Genomic DNA, 5,685 nt, shown 5'->3' on the forward strand with positions numbered 1-5,685 from the left:
TCCCTAGGGAGGTGTTCCAGGCATGCCCCACTGGGAGGAGGCCCCGAGGAAGACCCAGGACACACTGGAGTGACTATGTTGCTCGGCTGGCCTGGGAACGGCTTGGGATCCCCCCAGATGAGCTGGAGGAAGTGTCCAGGGAGAGGGAAGTTTGGGCATCCCTGCTCAGACTGCTGCCCCCGCGACCCGGCCCCGGATAAGCGGGAGAAAATGGATAGTTCACTATATAGTATACTATATAGTTATCGGTCCAGAGAAGCGAGACTATAATTTGGGAAGATTATACAATTATGAAACCTAACAACCAGAAACTGTGCTGCTGTTGCCAAATAAAGTACATGTACACAGGGAAGAGTGACATACACTATCCTTTATTGGTAAGGGATGGTTTCAACTAAAAGAAAAATCAACTGAAATAATTAACAATGTACTGGTCTCTGACCAGTAAACTGAGAAAAACTGAGCAAAACTGAGCAAAACTGAGCAAAACGGATTTTTAGGTAGCAGACGTCACATTATGCACCAGAACTTGCACCTGCGCCAAAAGTGCGACTTATGTTTACATTTTCATTTGGCTATGGTGATCATGAATGCATTCAGAGTAGCAGTCACCGTTATGTTGGCAAATGGCCTTTTTGAATGTTTGCATTTGCAAATAGAGCTGCTCTATTATATCGAGGACCAGAACTTCTCCCCCTCCAACATGAAGAACCATCCACGTCACCGGCAGCATCGACGGCATACATACACGGGTTAGTGTAAAAGAAAAGTTTTCTGAAAATGGACACGTGTGCATGATATTATTTTTGAAAATGGAGAGGGTGAAATGTCCGTTTATGAAAATAGCCGGCTACGTGTAAACGTAGTGTAAAATACACTGCAAATGGCTGCTGTGGTACTACCATACAAGCCATTCTGCAGACATTGCATTACATTTTCCAAAAAGCAGGAAGCAATCATAAACTGCAACAAGAAGATATTTCAGTTTTGGAATAGCTAAAATGTCTATAATGTCTTGTGATGTATTGCAAATTTAAAAACTGACATATTGGCATAGCAGAATGTTAGTTACGTACAGTAACTCTAGATTCTGTTGTAGCTGGTCTAGCCCTCTAAGAGCTGTCACTATTGGGTTTAACCCTGCACATATGCAGAGTCATGAAGATTTTCTTTCCTGTCACTGTACACATTTCAGTTGCCTCTTGGATTGTCATGTACAGTATACAACAGCATCGGGACTTGAGTTCTGCTCCCAAAAGCCAGTATTTTCTTCCTCCTTTTCTCCCTCTCTCTCAGAGTGATTGGGTTAAGGGCAAAGCTGATGAAGTCAATGTCTGCTGTGAGATCAAGGGACTAGGAGGCACTGGCTGTGCCCTAGATAACACTATCAGACCTGTGTGGGAAAAAATATGGTCTGGATTATTTACACTCCCTCCACACAGTCCTGCAGTTGCAGAAGGGTGGGACATTGATTACTTACTGTAATGGTCTCCATGCAGCCCACTAATCTGAGATGATGGGAGTAGAAGCATACCTTTTGGCATATATGTAGAAGAGCCAAATTTGACAATCCATCAACATGTGTAAAACTAAATGAATCAGGGAGGACACATTGTGTAGATAGAGACGGATGAGCAGGATGAAGCCCAGATGTCTGTCACTATCCCTTTCAGGAGGGCCATGGAGGGCTCATGCAGAGTGCAGCCAGAAGTCCACAGGCAGTGAGACAGACACTGTTTTGACAGAGCCTTCTGTAATGAATGAACGGCTGATGTGTCTGCCAGATGTTTGCTGTACGTAAAACAAACTAAGAGAAAGTTCACACTGGGCAGAGTCAGTGAGAGGCTTCTTCCACCTCAAAAAAAAAAAATATTTTTTTCCATTGCCATCAAGGCAGGATGAAATGGTGGCAACATACACTTTAACCGTATATGGAGACAAACTGTCACCTACCAATATTTCAAGGTAGGTTAAGACAGAGGGCAGAGGACATTATATGGGATCTGAGCCTCTCTCCACACCAGTGCAGGAAATTGGGACAGTCATTGGCCTATCACAGGGAGGTGAAAGATGGTTGCATCCAGCTGTGACAGCAAGTCTCTGTACCATGGCAGGGGGAAATGCATATAGGAGAGCTCTGGGCTGTGGCCAGTGAAAGAAGGCATCCACTCCCAGTGCAGTGCTGTCTCATGTATTCATGGAGAACCACAGTGCGGCTATCACCAGCAGCCAGGTGGTGCACACGCCTTCAGTTGAACACCGCTGCTATCATATCCTTAAGAGAAGCAGAGGATTCTCCCATCTTCCCCCCACCACCTGATAGTTGCACATCCCACCTCAGCCAGAAAGAGATGCAATTGTCTATACTGACACATGTGACTGTTGACGGATCATATGGAGTTTTCTAGTACATTAAGGTTCAAGGTTCAAGGTTCTTTAATTGTCATTTCAACATGTTTGACATGAAGGAACGAAATCTCTCAGGACCAGCAGCAAAACACAATAATAAAATTTAAAAACAACAACAACAACAACACAGAATAATAATTATATTCACAATAGATAATAAACCTAAATAAGTAATAAAAAAGAGTCACAAAGTGAGTCAAGAGTTCATGAACCTAACAGCCTCTGGGAAGAAGCTGCACTTGAGCCTTGTTGTTCTAGCTCTGAGGCTGCACAGCCTTCTGCCCAAGGGGAGGGGGGTGAACAGTTCATGAGCAGGGTGGGTTGGGTCCATCATGATGGAGGATGCTCTGCTCCTGCATCTGTTGATGTAAATATTCTGCAGGGAAGGGAAGCTGCTGTTTGATATCTTTTGAGCAGATCTCAGGACTGGAAGGACTTTCCAGGATGGGCAAATGTGGAGAAATAATTTCACTAAGCATGGCGTGTGTGCAGTCTCCCTCCTGTAACATGTGTGCTGTGATTAATAAAGTAAAAATCTTAAATCTTATCTTATCTTAATCTTAATGTACCTTTTGAACAGAGAGAAGTCCAAAATTGGCCTCACTGCAACTGTTTTCTTTGGTGTGAGAAAATGACGAAAAGCCCCTTGCTCTTCTCTGGGAGATCTGTTGACATAATTTGCAGCTAACTCAGCCAGCCTGAAATGATAGTTTGTTTTGTCACTGCCCATGGGAAGGCCGTCTTGAAAGAGACGCTGCTTGCAATGGTGCTGGAAAAGTATGACATTGTCTCTGTTCAGTGGGAGGCTGGTTATAATTCTTTACGGTCAGTAATTGAAGTTAAGGAAGGTTGTTCTGATTCTTAATGTGGACATTTTCCCTGCTGCATTGGTCTGAATGCATTTGCGAGGACCCCAATATTCTTTCACAGACTTAGAAGTTAATAATACACTTTGATGCGCACAACACACGTGCACAGAAGACTACACCTGGACCCATTTCAGTTTTGCATATCAGGCCAATCGGTCCACTGATGATGCTCTCTACTCAGCCCGTACCCACCTGAACACAAGAGACTCTTTTTAAAGACTTCAATTTGGCGTTGAACACCATCATCCCTGAGCAGTTAATATGGGAACTGAACCAGCTGGGCCTGAGAACCTCTCTTTGTAATTGGTTGCTGGATTTTCTCACTGTACCCATTGTGCTTTTTTCACAAGTACAATGGGTTGTCAACATCACATTGAACACTATCACACTGAGCTCGGGGGCCCCCCAGAGATGTGTGCTCAGTACCCCACTCTTGACCCGGTGGACCCAGTCCACATGCTGAAGTGCCCTTGGGCAAGATACTGAACCTCTAAAACTGCCTCCGATGCTGTGTCATCGGTGTGTGAATTCATATGTGCGTCGCTTGGGATAAAAGCGTCCGCCAAATGGCTAATTGTAATTGTAATTGTTTAAGGCAATTTAGACTGAAAGTCCACTCTGCAGTGACCAAAACTCTCATCAGCAGAAAGAATAAAAAAGGCTAGACTTGCCTTTGCTGAGGAGCATGCTGTGTGGACGGAGGAGAACTGGCCCAGCACTTCTGTGATGAGAATAAGTTCAATTTATTTGGGTCTAATGGGAAACATTATGTTCAGCATCGAACTGGGGAAAGACTGAACCTAAAGTGTGTAATGAAATCTGTTAAATTTGGAGGAGGAAGTGTCGTGGTTTGGGGGATGTTTTCTGCAGCAGGAGTTGCGCCTCTTGTACAGCTAAATGGCAGAGTGAATGCAAATGTTTATGTGAACCTCCTTCGGCAATATGCAATTCCTTCACTGCAATTGTCTCCCAATCAGCCCCCAATTTTCATGCAAGACAATGTCTGCTGTCACACTGCAAAACTGGTTAAGCAGTTCCTTGAAGCTAAGAATATTGAAACAATGAAATGACCAGCCTAGAGTCCAGATCTAAACCCCATAGAGAATCTCTGGAAAATCCTTGGCGACAAAGTAATGGCTAAGAAACTCACTCAATTACCGAACTGTGGAAGAGACTGCAGGAAGAATGAACCAAGATCAAACCAGAGCAGTGTGAGAAACTAGCGATGTCCTGTGGGCGCAAATGTGCTGAAGTCATTCAAAGCAAGGGCCTCTACACTTCCAATTAATTTTTGAATCCTATAGCCCTAAAAAAAAAAGAAAAAAGAAAAAAGAAAAAAAAAACATTGTTTAAATCTTCTCATCTGACACAATGGTTATTGTTCTCTAATTTAGCTCACTGTTTTTTATTTTTATTTTTTCCACAAAATACAGGTTTTTGTTGAAGTGCCTTAGCAGTTTTCGTAGGTGATCTATTTGATAGATGTATTAATGGAAGAACAATGGCTCAGCTTTCATCATTTTCTGTTATAGTTAGCCAGCTTATATATGTAGCTGCATTAATTGACATAACCCTCCAATAAGCACAATTTCACCATAAATTACACCAGCAACACCAGCAACATGAGGGAAGCTCAGTATGTTCAGAAGTCAGAGCAGGTGCAATTCAAATAATTTATTAACAACAACAACAACCACAACCACAACAACAACAACAACAACAACAACAACAAAAATCTATAACAAAAGTTCAAATCCAAAGAAGTAAGTCCAAACAGTAAAACTTCAATGTGCAATGTTTGTCTTTTGGCCGTAGCAGATGAAAAAGCTGTTTACACAGCACTGGCATATTATCACCCTATTAAGTTATTATAGTGAACTTGTTACAAACAGTTGCTTATTTACACATCCAGCAGACACAGAGAAACATGATCATTTATTTGGAGTTGTGTCCACCTGATGAATGCACATCCTGTGCATTCTTTCATCTCTGGTTTTGTCTCGACCAACTCCTGACATAAATGTCTGGCTCAATGCTCCTCTATGTTCCCCAGGTATTTTAATTGTGTCTGCCTGCTCTTAGCTGCTGAGCAAGTAGTACAGTGGGTTTATGAGAGCATTGTTGCAAACAGCCCACTGCTCATTCAAAACAGCTGCCTGATTAGGACAACTTCAATCAGACGGGGCCACAGCTGTTGGCCGAGGGGCCAGAACTTAACGACTACTGGTCCTGAAGAGTTGCTCACTCACATATTAAAGGCACATTGAAGTACACAATTGAACATGCCATATAAAGACTATTAGAAATTACATCTTAGGCATACCCTGTGAAGCACCAAAAAGTAGCATCTATGGAGCGGAATGTTATTGACCCATAATTAAATTCATATGAAGAAATACTGTGACGT

Source organism: Chaetodon auriga, chromosome 4 (genome assembly GCF_051107435.1).
Source record: "Chaetodon auriga isolate fChaAug3 chromosome 4, fChaAug3.hap1, whole genome shotgun sequence".
Classification (NCBI taxonomy): domain Eukaryota; kingdom Metazoa; phylum Chordata; class Actinopteri; order Chaetodontiformes; family Chaetodontidae; genus Chaetodon; species Chaetodon auriga.